Source organism: Myotis daubentonii, chromosome 10 (genome assembly GCF_963259705.1).
Source record: "Myotis daubentonii chromosome 10, mMyoDau2.1, whole genome shotgun sequence".
Taxonomy (NCBI): domain Eukaryota; kingdom Metazoa; phylum Chordata; class Mammalia; order Chiroptera; family Vespertilionidae; genus Myotis; species Myotis daubentonii.
In genome coordinates, this window is record NC_081849.1 from 80,566,228 (window position 1) to 80,582,355 (window position 16,128).

Here is a 16,128-nt window from a genome sequence, read left to right on the forward strand (position 1 = left end):
GACCCCCAAAAGAATTGGGGAAAGGTCTCAAAGAGGAAATTGTGCAGCTATGCTCATAGCAGCATTATTCAAATAGCCCCATAGTGGGTGCCATGTAAGCGTCCATCTGTGGATGGATGAACATGTGATCTGTACATACAGGGGAATATTGCTCAGCTGTAAAAAGGAAGTTTGACACATGGTGCTACCTGGATGGACCTTGGAGATGTTGTCTAACCGAAATAAGCCAGTCACAAAAGGACAGATCCTGTGTTTCCTCATCTAGGAGGTCCCTAGAGGAGCCACATTCACAGAGACAGGAAGTAGAATGGAGGATGCCAGGGGCCGGGAGGAGGGGAGGGGTGGGGAGTTAATGTTTAAGGGGACAGAGTTTCAGTTTTGGAAGATAAAGAGAAAGGTCTGGGGTGATGGTGCTGATGGTTGCACAACAGCGTGAATGCACTTCATGCCAATGACCTGGACACCTAACCCAGTCAACATGGTACATTTTATGTTATGTGTATTTTACCATAATTTTAAAAAAGAAGTTAGGCACTTTTACTAACCAAGGTTGGAGCCCCTCTCAGGTGGCTCAGGTCGTGTGGGTGGGGGCACCAAGGAAGACAGGGCCTCCCAGAATCCTGAGCAAGGATGGCTGTGGGTCAGGGGGGTGCTGCCTGCTGTCTGTTTGTCCTGGTCTCTCCTGTGCCCACTCTGTCCCAGGCCCCACAGGTCTGCCCTCCACACTGCTACTCCTGGCTACCCCCTGCCCCCCACCCTCCCATGCCCTCCCTACCCCACACTCTCTCCTCAGATGTTCCATTGTCTTCAGTCTCCCAGCCCACTGCCTTTTCTATCGTCCCCAGTTCCAATTTGAAGGAATCGGATCGGTCATCCAATTTTGGGAGAGCAGGTGTATTGTAAGTGTCTTGCAGTTCGCCGGCTGGTACCCCTGACCCATCAGCTCAGCCAGGTTAGCGGGTGGCCCGGGGCAGCCGGGCTCTGGCTGCCACCTCTCTGTAGGGGCTGTGCGTGGCGGGGACAATGGGTTCCGATGATGGGACTTCCTAGAACAGCAGTAACCTAATCGGAAACCACCAGACTGGCTGGTTCTATATTCATCCCAGTCAGCTGCTCCCTCCCTCCCTCGCCACAACCTTTCCACCGTTTGCTATTCTGTTGCTCATTTATTCCAGAAATAGCAAATGACGTGCAAGGTAAGGCCTGCCTTCTTTATTTTTATATTCCCGCATCCCCACATGGTCCCACTCAAATGTTTATTAATAAACTAATTAATGGGAAAGTGAAAATGTAGGAAGAGCACAGGGTTTGGGGCCTGAACATCCCAGTCCAGGCACACAAGGTCACTTTCTGTCTGGGCAACTTTTGACAGGGCATCTAATTTCTCGGGCCTCAGCCTCACAGTCTACAAAACAGACAGGCCAGAATGCATCCGTATCCTGAGGTACATTGCATTGCATCCCCCCAAAGGCCTTGAATGGGTGTCTTTCCAGCAGAATTTCTCAGTCTTCAAAACATTTTTTTAATATTTTTTTATATATCTATATATATAAAAGCCTAACTGTTACAACCAGTCGACTGAATGACCGGTCGACTTGTCGCTATGAAATGCACTGACCACCAGGGGGCAGACGCTCAACGCAGGAGCTTCCCTCTGGTGGTCAGTGCGCTCAGCCAGAAGCCAGGCTCATGGCTGGCAAGCACAGCGGCAGCAGGAGCAGTGGGGCCAGGATGAGCGGGAGTGGCATGGCGCCCGGCCCCGGCTTGGGCTCCTCCCCAGCTGCCTGCCACTTCGAGCACTGCTACATCCCCAGAGGGGTCCCAGGTTGCAAGCGGGCGCAGGCCAGGCTGAGGGACCTGCCGGTGCATGAATTTCATGCACCGGGCCTCTAGTAATTATATAATTGATTTCAGAGATGAAGAAAGAGAGAAATAGAAACATCAATGATAAGAGAGAATCATTGATTGACTGCCTCCTGCACGCCCCCTACTGGGGATCAAGCCTGCAACCCGGGAACGTGCTCTGACCAGGAATTGGTTTGCATGGCTCCCACTATGGGGCTATTTGAATAATGTTGCTATGAGCATAGCTGCACAATTTCCTCTTTGAGACCTTTTCCCAGTTCTTTTGGGGGTCAAGACACCAAGAACCCTGACCTCCTGGTTCACAGGCCGAAGCTCAACCACTGAGCTACCCTGGCCGAGGTCAAAGTCTTTAATACGGTCCTGGGCCTTATGAACTCTCCAGAGGGAGATTATACAGGCGCACACTCCCCAGGTCTGCTTGTCCACACAATCCTTAAACTTGGATCCCACTCTGTGGCGTGGCTGGGCCAGGTGACAGGCCTGTTTGGGATACACCCAGCTTCTCAGGGCTGCTTTAGCCGCGAAGCATCGCAGTGTACATGTGAGGGCACTTGCTGCTACCAGTTTCCTCGCCTGGGACAAGTGGCTTTGGGGTTTAGGTTCTCAGTGACCGTGGCTGGCTTTGTCTGCTTCCTGTCTAGTGTCCATTTCCTCGTGGTTGGCTGGGGTTCATGTCCCTCCATCTGCTTATCTGTGACCTGCAGGTAACCCCGGCCACTGCGTCAGATTCTACGAAGTCGCTCCTCCTTATCTCAGGACGATATGGTACCTCCTGTTACCAAGAAAGATAAGGCACCGCCCCACCGTGTCCCTGCTGCTGCCAATCCGTGGGAAGGCGTCCCTGTGGGCAGCCGCTGTCCAGGAGGTCCCCGAGTCGCCATTCCGCCACCAGATCAATATCTCAGCCACGCGATGACGGGGAGGCACAATCTAACTTGTGAGTTTATTGTCGGAAAGTTAAATATCTTTCCTGACTTTGATTAATGGCCAGATATTCTAACTGACTGGGGAGCAAGGAGCACTGTCAAGTCAGAATTTGGGGTGCTCGGGGCAACCAGAGGACAAGGGGAATACTCCCCTGCAGTGGTTTCCTGGCTAAAATCACAGGAATGTTTTCGCTTCCCCGTCCACAGGCCCAAGGCCTGAAATCAAGGTGTGGACAGGGCCTCTGAGGGCGGGCCCTTCCTCACTCTCTCTCTTCTGGACGCTCCAAGCGCTTCTTGGCTTGTGGCAGCATCACTCCCATCTCTGCCCCACCTTCCCGTGGCCGCCTTCCTGCTGAATGTGTCCGAGATTTCCTGGTGTATAAGTCGTACCGGGACAGGGGCCCATCTTAATGACTCCATCTTAACTCAGTTATGCAGGCAATGGGCCCGTTTCCAAAAAAGATCCATTCACAGGGAGCAGAGCCAGGACTTCAGCATATCCTTGGGGGACATGATTCCAACCATAACACCCTCCTGTCAAGGAGGAGCATGTGCGGTGCCAGAGGCGTGTAGCGTGTTGCCCGTGGCCTCGGAGCCCTGTCTGTGAGCAGTGATGACCGAATCTCGCCTTTCGGCGCCCATTCTTGGCTTTCAGAGACGAGTCCAGAGTTCAGGCACCTTTGGCACAAAAGGCAGAGTTTAGGGCCAGATGTCAAAGGCATTTGAGGCTCTATTTGCAGAGGAGAGGACACCCTTGAGTCAGCAGAATGCGGGGCTTAGAGCCAGCCGGACTTCCTGGAATCGTGCCCCCACCACTTGGTAGCTGCGTGATCCCGAGCCAAGCCCTCCGCCACTCTGAATTCTGGCTTTCTCACGCGTAGATGGGAAAGACACCAATCCCATCCCCGGGGTTCACACCTGGGGGAGGCTTTGACCCATTACCTCCCCCCTCCCCCTGTGAAGGTAGGTGGCAATTTCAGCAGATATTTTTGGTTTTTACAACTGAGGGGGTGCTCCTGGCCTGTGGCGGGTGCAGGCCATGGGTGCTGCTAAACATCTTATGATTCACAAGACAGTCCCACACCACCCAGAATGCTCTGGCCACAGAGGTCCACAGGGCCAAGTGTGAGGAACCCTGCCCAGCCTTAGGGAGTTGTCCTTATGGGGTTGATAATTAGCTTTGGAAAAGAGGCAGGCTCGGTGCCCTGACATTGAGTCTGCCCAATAAATGGAAAAGTAGGGAGATGGTGACAAGCCCATAAAAATATTCGAACACACTAGAATCTTCAGGGTGTGAAGAGGAGAAAGACTTGATGGATTCTGAGTGACCGAGAAACAGAAAGAATATGGAAATATAATTAGCAAATGCAGACAGTGAGGCATACAGAAGGGATAAAAATATTAATGAAAGCGCCTGTCATGTCACAGGCTGGACACTTTTACCAACTCACTTCATTTAATCTTCTTAGCGATGTTCTGAGATGAGGCTTTTTATTCCCATTTTATAGATGAGGAAACTGAGGCTCACAAGAGTTCAGTGTCTTGTCCCGGGGTTACGCACCTGTAAGTGGTAGAGCTGGTATTTGAGCCCAGGTCTCCCTGTCACTCCACCCTACTCACATGCAATTCCTGCAGCTGACAGACTTATTAGTCATGAACCAGCACGGGGTGTGGATCCGAGGGAGGCAGCCAGGAGTCAGGAACCTGGCGGAGGTGCCTCGGGCATGCCTACGGACAGGACCCCTACCCTCCCGAGGTCTGCTGTGCCCTTCACATTCCCTCTGGAGAGCCCGACAGCTGGGCCAGGCCTGCCCTCCAGGAACAATGCAAAATGTGGAAGAATGAGCCCAAGTACGTTCCTTCTTCTAGCTTCCCAGGGCAAGGCCTACCCTTCTGGGTAGCAGAGCACAGGAAACTGCACAGAAGAGAGCATCTAATTTAACCAGCGACCTGACGACACCAGCACGAAAGGGCAGCGGATAAACAGGTGTGCACCTTTGGAAGGTTCTTGCACATACACGAGGTGGGATGACCTCACGTGAAGGTTGATGGTGCTAAGTGAAGGATGTACATGAACCTACAACAACCACTAAAATAACGATACAAGATTTACAGCAAATAAGCCACCAAGGAGATAAAGTAGAATCATAAACAGAAACCAGTTCACCAAAGAAGATACACAAACGGCCAGTAGGCAGGGGACAAGGCAGCGCCTCCTTTCTGCCCTCCTGCTTCATCTCTCTCTCTCTCTCTCTCTCTCTCTCTCTCTCTCTCTCTCTCTCTCTCTCTCTTCCTTGGCTGCATTCGAACCTCAGGCCCTTCAATCCCCAGGCCGAAACTCTCTCCACTGAGCCAAACCAATCTGCACTCTCCTACTCTCTTTTTTTTTAGGGCCTAAAGTAGAGGGTTGCAATCACCTTCTTTTTCCTGCTAGACTAAGGGTTTCAATCACCTTCTTTTTTCTGGGAGATTCAACTAAGACCACTTGAGGTTGAAGCACTCACATTTGCCTCTGGTTGATCACTGAGAGAGAAAGAATGCTACAGGGCCCCTGTAGTTAAATTGTGAAATCCCTACATAAGGAGAGAGAAAAGGAGAATATGTCGTTTTTTCCCATGTCTCTAATATTCAGAAATATTCCCCGAGAAAATTAGGGAGAAGAGACAGGGGATGAGGTTATGTGTGCCTAGCTCCTGAGAAGCCTTCTCAAACTCTGAAAGAATCACAGGAGAACTCCCTGTGGACTAAAAGGCATCTCTGGTCACCCTTGGTCTTGAAGAAAGTCTTGGCTTAATAGTCCTTTTCCAGAGAGCAGGTTGCCTAACTTAGTGAAGAGGTTGCACCATGTGTATGTTTTTAAATCCATTCCTCTAACCTCATCCTCTTACATTTCTTCTCTGCAAAGCCAATTGAACAGTTGTATCTCGGACTCAGGCTCAAAAACCTCTCGGATGACTTGTCACACCTGCATACTACTATCACCGCACCCTAGCATAACCATGTGTACATATTTATCTAGATTAAAAGGTGGTGAGAACATCAAGAGAGCATATTTGGAGAGCTGTGGGTATACTGACTACTTATTATCTCATCCTAATCTCTAATTTATTATTGCAGTTCTTCCAGAGCAGTCCAAATAAGACCAGGTGGTGGTGATAGGTAAGAGAGATCATGGTGAACTGAAGTGGTGGGAGCAATAAGATAGAAGGAGTAGTGCACAGGTGTGGAAAGTACTTCTAAGGTAGAATTGATAGGTCTTGCTGATGGGTTGAATGATCTTTTACCCTCTCTGCATCCACCCCCTTGGGCATTTAACTTTGAAGTGTCCTCTGCCTCTGTCTCTGGACTTGACCATGTGCCTGGCTTTGGGTAATAGAATGAAGCAGAAGTGCAAGTATGTTGCTTGTAAGTCTACAACTCAAGAGGCCTTGCTCTTTCTTGTGTTTCTGTCATCTCCATGAGGACATTCCTGAGGTAGCTACTGGCATGGAACAAAAATGTGGCAGAGTCTTGAAGTGCCCAGTCAACCCAGTTGAGACTTGTCTAGAATCTCGCCGCTAACGCATCTTCAAACAGACAAACAGAACCTTAATGGGGATTTATTTTTTTTAACAATTCTTTGTATTTACTTTATTGTCACAGAATTGTTGTGGGTTGTTTTTTTTTTAACTCACTTTAAAAACATCATTAAGGGGGCGGGGAGCTTATGCATTTGACAGTTTGAATAGGCCTATGTCTCTTAAAGAAGTTGAATAAGTATGAATAACCTTCCAAAACAGAAGGCACCAGGCCCAGATGGCTTTACCGGTGAATTCTAAGGAAGAAAATAATACCAATTCTTGACAATTTCTTCCAGAAGAGAGAAGGAGAACGAATACTTCCTTAACTCATTCTATGAGACCAGCATTACCCTAATACCAAAACCAGACAAAAACATTATATTGTGTTATGCAAAGGAACATTTCTTTATAGTATGATGATGTCTGGTAAGTTGCAGTATCATTTTGAGACCAATCACTCAGAGTTGAAAGAAGAAAGAATTGAATATTCAAAGTGTTGACGTTACAAGCTTTTTAAGTCAAAATTATTATTACTTTTCAAACTAGGAATACAAGCCCACCAGAGCATCCTGTTTTTTTTTTAATTGTTTTATTGCTTAAAGTATTACAAAGAGTATTACATATGTCTCCTTTTTTTTTCTCCCCTTGACCCTCCCCTAGCCTCCCATGCCCCCCAGTGTCTTGTGTTCATTGGTTATGCTTATATGCATGCATACAAGTCCTTTGGTTGATCTCTTACCCACCCCCCTCCCACCCCCCAACCCTCCCCAGCCTTCCTGCTATAGTTTGACAGTCTGTTCAATGTTGTTCTGCCTCTGTATCTATTTTTGCTCATAAGTTTATAATGGTCTTTATTATCCATAAATGAGTGAGATCATGTGGTATTTTTCTTTCATTGACTGGCTTATTTCACTCAGCATAATGCTCTCCAGTTCCATCCATGCTGTCGCAAATGGTAAGAATTCCTTCTTTTTTACAGCAGTGTAGTATTCCATCGTGTAGATGTACCACAGTTTTCTAATCCATTTATCAGTTGATGGGCACTTAGGCTGTTTCCAGATCTTAGCTATGGTGAATTGTGCTGCTATGAACATAGGGGTGCATATATCCTTTCTGATTGGTGTTTCTGGTTTCTTGGGATATATTCCTAGAAGTGGGATCACTGGGTCGAATGGGAGTTCCATTTTTAGTTTTTTGAGGAAACTCCATACTGTCTTCCATAGTGGCTGCACCAGTCTGCATTCCCACCAGCAGTGCACAAGGGTTCCTTTTTCTCCACATCCTCTCCAGCACTTGTCGTTTGTTGATTTGTTGATGATAGCCAGTCTGACAGGTGCGAGATGGTACCTCATTGTTGTTTTGATTTGCATTTCTCGGATGATTAGTGACTTTGAGCATGTTTTCATATGTCTCTTGGCTTTCTGAATGTCCTCTTTTGAAAAGTGTCTATTTAGGTCCTTTGCCCATTTTTTGATTGGATTGTTTATCTACCTTTTGTTAAATTGTATGAGTTCCCTAAAAATGTTGGAGATTAAACCCTTATTGGTGATAACATTGGCAAATATATTCTCCCATGCAGTGGGCTTTCTTGTTGTTTTGTTGATGGTTTCTTTTGCTGTGCAGAAGCTTTTTATTTTGATGTAGTCCCATTTGTTTATTTTCTCTTTAGACTCCAATGCCCTAGGAGCTGTATCGGTGAAGAATTTGCTTCAACATATGTCTGAGATTTTGTTGCCTTTGGATTCCTCTAGTATTTTTATGGTTTCCCATCGTACATTTAAGTCCTTTATCCATTTTGAGTTTATTTTTGTGTATGGTGTAAGTTGGTGGTCTAGTTTCATTTTTTTGCATGTATCTGTCCAATTTTCCCAACACCATTTATTGAAGAGACTATCTTGACTCCATTGTATGTTCTTGCCTCCTTTGTCAAATATTAATTGAGCATATTGGTTCGGGTCGATTTCTGGGCTCTCTATTCTGTTCCATTGATCTATATGTCTGTTTTTGTGCCAGTACCAGGCACTTTTGAGAACAGCGGCTTTGTAATACAGCTTGATATCTGGTATTGAGGTCCCACCTATTTGGTTCTTCTTTCTCAGGATTGCTGCAGCTATTCAGGGTCTTTTTTTATTCCAGATGAATTTTTGGAGAGTTCGTTCTAGATCTGTGAAATATGCCGTTGGTATTTTAATGGGAAGTGCGTTGAATTTATAGATTGCTTTGGGTAGTATGGACATTTTAATGATGTTGATTCTACCAATCCATGAACATGGTATGTTCTTCCATCTGTTTATGTCTTCCTCTTTCTCTTTTTTCAACGTCCTGTAGTTTTCTGAGTAGAGGTCTTTTACCTCTTTAGTTAAGTTTATTCCTAGGTATCTTAATTTTTTTGGTGCAATGGTAAATAGGATTGATTTTTAGTCTCTCTTTCTGTAAGTTCACTATTGGTGTATAGAAATGCCATAGATTTCTTGACATTAATTTTGTATCCTGCTACATTGCCAAATTCATTTATTAAGTCTAATAGTTTTTTTTTTAATGGAGTCTTTAGGGTTTTTATGTATAATATCATGTCATCAGCGAATAAGGACAGTTTTACTTCTTCTTTTCCAATTTGGATGCCTCTTATTTCTTCTTCTTGCCTAATTGCAATGGCTAACACTTCCAGTACTATGTTGAACAGGAGTGGAGAGAGTGGGCATCCCTGTCTTATACCTATTCTTAGGGAAAAAGTTTTTAGTCTTTGTCCATTGAGTATGATGTTGGCTGTGGGCCTGTCATATATGGCTTTTATTATGTTGAGGTATGATCCTTCTATTCCCACCTTGCTGAGAGTTTTGATCAGAAATGGGTGTTGGATTTTGTCAAATGCTTTTTCTGCATCAATTGATATGACCATGTGTTTTTGTTCTTTCAATTTGTTTATGTGATTTATCACATTTATTGATTTGCGGATATTGTACCATCCTTGCATCCCTGGGATAAATCCTACTTGGTCATGGTGTATGATCTTTCTGATGTACTGCTGGATCCGATTTGCTAAGATTTTGTTGAGGATTTTGGCATCTATGTTCATGAGGGATATTGGCCTGTAATTCTCTTTCATTGTGTTGTCTTTGTCTGGTTTTGGTATTAGGGTGATGCTGGCTTCATAGAATGAGCTTGGAAGTGTTTCTTCCTCTTGAATTTTTTGTAGTAGTCTGAGGAGGATAGGTTTTAGTTCTTCCTTGAATGTTTGGTAAAACTTCCCTGTGAAGCCGTCTGGTCCTGGGCTTTTGTTTGCTGGAAGCTTTTTGATGACTGTTTCCATTTCTTCCATAGTTATTGGCCTGTTGAGATTTTTAGATTCTTCCTGATTGAGTTTTGGAATGTTGTATTTTTCTAGGAACATGTTTATTTCCTCCACGTTGTCTAGTTTGTTGGAATAGAGTTGTTTATAGTATTTTTTAATAATCATTTGTATTTCTGTGGGGCCTGTTGTTATTTCGCCTCTATCGTTTCTGATTTTGTTTATTTGGGTCCTCTCTCTTTGCTTCTTGGTGAGCCTGGCTAGAGGTTCATCAATCTTGTTTATCCTTTCAAAGAACCAGCTCTTGGTTTTGTTGATTTTATGTATTGTTTTTTTTGGTCTCTATGTCATTTATGTCTGCTCTGATCTTTATTATCCCCTTCCTTCTGCTCACTCTGGGCTTTTCTTGTTGCTCTCTTTCTAATTCTTTGAGATGTAGAGTTAGATGATTTACTACCATTTTTTCTTGTTTTTTGAGGTAGGCCTGCAGGGCTATAAATTTCCCTCTCAGGACTGCTTTCATTGTGTCCCATAGGTTTTGGATTGTTGTGTTTTCATTCTCATTAGTTTCCAGGATGTTTTAAATTTCTTCTTTGATCTCATTGGTAACCCAATCAATATTTAATAACATGCTATTCAGCTTCCAAATGTTTGAGTATTTTGGGTTGTTTTTATTGTAGTTCATTTCTAATATTATGCCATTGTGATCTGAGAAGATGCTTGATATGATTTCAATCTTCTTGAATTTGGGGATACTTTGCTTGTGACCCAATATGTGGTCTATTTTTGAAAATGTCCCATGTGCACTTGAGAAAAACATATATTCCGTGGCTTTGGGGTGAAATGTTCTGAAGATGTCAATTAAGTCCATCTGATCTAGTGAGTCATTTAGGATTGCTGTTTCTTTGCTGATCTAGAGGATTTATCCAGTGATGTCAGTGGCGTATTAAAGTCCCCTACTATGATTGTATTGTTGTCGATCTCTCCCTTGATATCTTCCAGGAGTTTTTTTATGTATTTGGGTGCTCCTGCATTGGGTGCATATATGTTTATCAGGGTTATATCTTCTTGTTGTATCGATCCCTTTTGTATTATGAAGTGGCCTTTTTTATCTCTTGTTATGGCCTTCACTTTGAGGTCTATTTTGTCTGATATAAGTATTGCTACCCCAGCTTTCTTTTTTATTTCTATTTGCCTGAAAGATAGTTTTCCATCCCTTCACTTTCAGTCTGTGTGAGTCCCTTAGTCTGAGGTGGGTCTCTTGTAGACAGCAAATATATGGGTCATGTTGTTTTATTCATTCAGCCACCCGATGTCTTTTGATTGGAGCATTTAGTCCATTTACATTTAAAGTTATTATTGAAAGGTACTTGTTTTAGCCATTTCTATATTTTGTGCCTGTTTTCTTTCTTAGCTTTTTATTTCTTCTTTTTACACCAGTCCCTTTAGCATTTCTTGCATTGCTGACTTGGTGGTGATAAACTCCCTTAACTTTTTTGTCTGTGGAGCTTCTTATTTCCCCTTCAATTTTGAATGATAGCCTTGCTGGATAGAGTATTCTTGGATTCAGTCCTTTGCTTTGCATCATTTTGTAAATTTCTGTCCATTCTTTTCTGGCCTGATGTGTTTCTGTTGAGGAATCATTTGATAATCTAATGGGAGATCCCTTGTATGTAACTTTCCGTCTCTCTCTTGCAGCCTTTAAGATTCTCTCTTTGTCCTGAACACTTGCCATGGTAATTATGATGTGTCTTGGCGTGGGTCTTTTCGGGTTCATCTTGTTTGGGACTCTCTGTGCTTGTGTGACTTTTTTCTTCCCCACCTCAGGGAAGTTTTCTGATATTATTTCTTCCAATAGGTTTTCTAACCCTTGTTCCTCTTTCTGTTGTTCTGGCACCCCTATTATTTGTATGTTATTTCGTTTCATGTTGTCCCATAGCTCCCTGAGGCTCTCCTCCTGTCTTTTAATTTTTTTCTCCAATTGCAGTACAGTTTGGGTGTGTTTTGTTTCCCTGTCTTCTAATTCGCTAATTCGGTCCTCCGCTTCTCCTAGTCTATTGTTGAAACTTTCAATGGTGTTTTTTATTGCAGCTATATCGCTCTTCATTTCTTCTTGGTTTTTGCATAAGTTTTTGATTTTTTCATTCATTTCTTTTTGATTCTTATATAAGTTGTTGATTTTTTTATCTGTTTCTTCTTGATTCTTGCATAACTTGTTGATTTTTTCCTCCATCTGGTTTATGCACTCTAGGACTGTTAATCTGAATTCTTTTTTTTTAAATTAAATCTTTATTGTTCAGATTATTACATTAGTTACTCTTTTTTCCCACCATAACTCCCCTCCACCCAGTTCCCACCCCACCCTACGCCCTCACTCCCCACCCACTATCCTCATCCATAGGTGCACGATTATTGTCCAATCTCTTCCCTCACCCCACACCCCTCCCCCCCCAAGAGTAGTCCATTCCCTTTCTATGTCCCTGATTCTATTACAATCGCCAGTTCATACTGTTCATCAGATTATTTATTCCCTTGATTTTTAGATTCACTTGTTAATAGATATGTATTTGTTATTCATAATTTGTATCTTTACCTTTTTCTTCTTCTTCCTCTTCTTAAAGGATACCTTTCAGCATTTCATATAATACTGGTTTGGTGGTGATAAACTCCTTTAGCTTTTTCTTATCTGTGAAGCTCTTTATCTGGCCTTCACTTCTGAATGATAGTTTTGCTGGATAAAGTAGTCTTGGTTGTAGGTTCTTGGTATTCATCACTTTGAATATTTCTTGCCACTCCCTTCTGGCCTGCAAAGTTTCTGTTGAGAAATCAGCTGACAGTCGTATGGGTACTCCCTTGTAGGTAACTGATTTTCTTTCTCTTGCTGCTTTTAAGATTCTCTCTTTGTCTTTTGCTCTTGGCATTTTAATTATGATGTGTCTTGGTGTGGTCCTCTTTGGATTCCTTTTGTTTGGGGTTCTCTGCACTTCCTGGACTTGTAAGTCTATTTCTTTCATCAGGTAGGGGAAGTTTTCTGTCATTGTTTCTTCAAATAGGTTTTCAGTATCTTGCTCTCTCTCTTCTTCTGGCACCCCTATAATTCGGATGTTGGAATGCTTGAAGCTGTCCCAGAGGCTCCTTACACTATCTTCGTATTTTTGGATTCTTTTTTCATTTTGCTTTTCCGGTTGGGTGTTTTTTGTTTCTTTGTATTTCAAATCTTTGACTTGATTCTTGCGATCCTCTGGTCTGTTGTTGGGAGTCTGTATAATGTTCTTTATTTCAGTCAGTGTATGCTTAATTTCTAGTTGGTCCTTTATCACAACATCGAGAGTCTCATTAGATTTCTTGAGGATCTCACTACATTTATTGGCGGTCTCACCAGTCTTTTCTAGGGCCTCATTAAGTTTATCGGCGGCTTCTAGACAGTTCTTTAAAGACCTTAAAAGTGTGATTTTGAACTCTATATCCAGCAGTTTGCTTTCCTCCAATTCTGTCGTTTGTGTCCTGTTTCTTTGTCTCAGCATTTTTCATGCTTTGTTGTGTCGATAGAGTTCCTTTCTGTGCTAAGTGTCCCAATTACCTGAGGTAGACACTCTTGGTGCACCCCCTTGTGGGCTTTGTGCACAGTCTTGTTGTAATTAAGCCTTGATTGTTGTAGTTTTCACTGTAAGGAATTGACCTCCAGGCCAATTGGCTGTGAGAATCAGCTGTGTCTGCAGTAGGAGAACTTCTGTGCTGGAGACATCCCTCTGGGGCTAGACTTGCTTCAATGGGGCTTTGGTGTTCACTGAGTCTTCCCCCTGAGTGTGTCTTTTACAGTTCCACAGAGCTGCAAACTGGATGGTCCCACTCTGACCTCTGGGCTTCCTGGCTCCTGGATCTCTAGGGAGGTGCTAATCTAGCCTTTGCCTGAGGCTATCCAGCAAAAGTCTCCCTGCAGGGCTTGGGCGGGGCAGGTCCCATGGGATCAACAGGGCGGGGTTAGCAATTATGGCTGCTCTCAGTCTTTCCCTCAGAGGCTCTGCTTCTCAGTGTCCCAGTAATTGCTGCACACCCCACGGAGAGAAAGCTGCCCTAGGGTTCTGAACGATGCCAGACAGTCCCGCTTCTCCCGTATGATTCTGGGTCCCTAGAGACTCGCCCGGAGCTGGAGCTCAGAGTCTGATATCCCTCCCGATTGAAAACAACAACCACGCCCTCAGCCGCCAGCCCGCTCCGCATGCACTCCGCACCTTAGTATTTTACTTCAGCACTGCGCCTCCTCTGAGTCTCGGTATGTTTTACTCTTTTCTCCTAGTTGTAGAACTTCCACTCAGCCAGCCTTCCTGTGGTTCTGGACGATATCCGTTCCGTCTTTTAGTTGTATTTTTGAAGTGGTTGTTCGAGGCAGCAAACTCCAGTGTTTACCTATGCCGCCATCTTGGTTTCTCCTCTTTTTCTGACATGTTGCATCCTCTGTTTCACTTAGCTGCTTTTCTGGTGAGTCCTCAACTTCTTTCCTTTGGGGGTTTCTTTGTCTACCCATGTTTGATCTCACCAACAGATCTAGATGTTGAGTCGTTCAGGGGCTGCCCCTTGGGTGGCTGTGGCTCCTTGGGCTGCAGTTGCTCCTCGGGTGGTTGTGGTAGCAGTTGCTCCTCAGTTGGCAGCAGCTCCTCTGGTGGGTGCTGTTCACAGCCATGGTGGCTCCTCTGGCTGGTGGGGGGAGGCTTCTCACACAGCTGCTGTTCCTCAGACAGAGGGTGTGCTGATCACGAGGCTGCTGTTCCTTGGATGGGGGCAGGCTACACACGCAGCTGCTACTCCTTGAACTGGGGCGGACTGCTCACATGGCTGCTGTTCCTTGAATGGGGACTGGCTGCATGCTGCTGTTGTTCCTCTGATGTGGTGGGCTGCTTGTGGGGCTACTGCTCCTTGGACTTGGACAGGTTGATTGCAAGTCTGCTGCTCCTTGGATTGGGGTGGGCTGCTTGCACGGCTGCTGCTCTTTGGACAGGAGTGAGCTGCACGTGTCGTTGCTCCTCCTCTCCAGGTGTCTGGTTATGTGGCTTGCTCTCTATCACTTTAGCCAGACAGGATAAAATTTACCTTAACAAGACATGACTGAAGGGGAACAAAGCATCAATCCTATGGTTTTAATTGCTAATAAGGAAAATATCGGTTTCTATAATCCACTGCAACACTGTGCTTTATAAAATATTTGGTTTTCATCCATAGTTGCTGGCTCACAACTCCCCAAACACTTGGAGTTTATGTGTTGAGAGTGATAAAGGTGTCTTTTATGTTAATGAGATGACTGTTGGACCCTTGTTAGCTCCAGACTCAACTTCTTGGGCATCCTTTGCTCCCTGTCAACCCCTCCTCTCCACTCTCAGTCACCTACTCCTCTCCAAAATAAATACATCTCTTTTTTTTTAGGCTCAAAGAGAATTCCTTTTTACTTTTTGAAGATTTTCCCCAACTTTATTGAGGTAAATTGAAGTATACCAAACCTCACATATTTAAGTGTACAATTCTATCAGTTTTGACATACTTATACCCATGAAACCATGACCTTGGAAACATTTCCATCTCCACCTCCCCTCCCCCAAATTTCCCATGTTCCTTTTCATCCAAGCCTCCCTCCATCACATCTCCAACCATCTGCTGATCTTCCTCTCTCTGCAGATTAGCTTGTATTTTCTGGAGTTTTGTATAAATGGAATCACACATTATGTTCTTTCTCTTTTCTCTTGGCCTGTCTTCTTTGACTCAGTATGATTTTGAGATTCTTCAGTGTTGTCTATATTAATAGTCTTCTTTATTGCTCCGTTGTACTCCATTGTACAGTGTTACCACAATTTGTGGTGGATTGGGGTTGTTTCTGGATTTTACCTCTAACAAGTAAATCTCCTAGGAACAGTCACGTACAAGTCTTTGAATTTCATGCTTTCCTTCCTCTTTGGCTAAGTATCTAGGAATGGAATGGTTGGATTGAATGGCGAATATATGTTTAACTTTTTAAGAAACTGCCAAACTGATTTCCAAAGTGGCTGTACCATCTTACACCCCCACTAGCAACGCATGAGAGTTTCAACTGCTCCACAACACTCGCTATGGCGTTTAAAATTTAACCCCTCATTGGGTTTTGTTTATTTGAATGCACAACAGTGGAGTTACCTCTTGGTTTCATTTCTACCAAAGGGAGTGAATGCTCAGCTTTACGGGGAATGTGACCAGACCATGCCTGTTGTGCCAGTGAAGTTAACAGTGGCCTTCTTACCCTGCAAAGCGTCCTGGTTTGGACATAAAATATGTGGTTTCTCTACTTCTAATCCAACTAGCCATGACCCCAGGCTGCCCACCCACAGCCACAAAAGCTCAGCACGGCATTCTGTTCCACAAAGACTTTTCCCTCCCCTAAAAGGGATTCTCCTGCTTGTCTTAATTTTTTTCTTACTTCAACCGAATTACAGGAGGAAGGGAGGGGCACCATGTAGTGTAGCAT

General features: G+C 44.3%; 1 protein-coding gene across 1 annotated transcript in view; it reads left to right on the top strand.

Moving 5' to 3' along the window:
• The first annotated feature begins 2,707 nt into the window (after window positions 1–2,707).
• The window catches only part of EEPD1 (endonuclease/exonuclease/phosphatase family domain containing 1), an 83,458-nt gene continuing 70,037 nt past the window's right edge, over window positions 2,708–16,128 (top strand). Inside the window, exon 1 of the mRNA XM_059655856.1 lies at window positions 2,708–2,803. The gene's annotated coding sequence lies outside the window, so the exon portion shown is untranslated. The remainder of the gene's footprint in view (window positions 2,804–16,128) is intronic.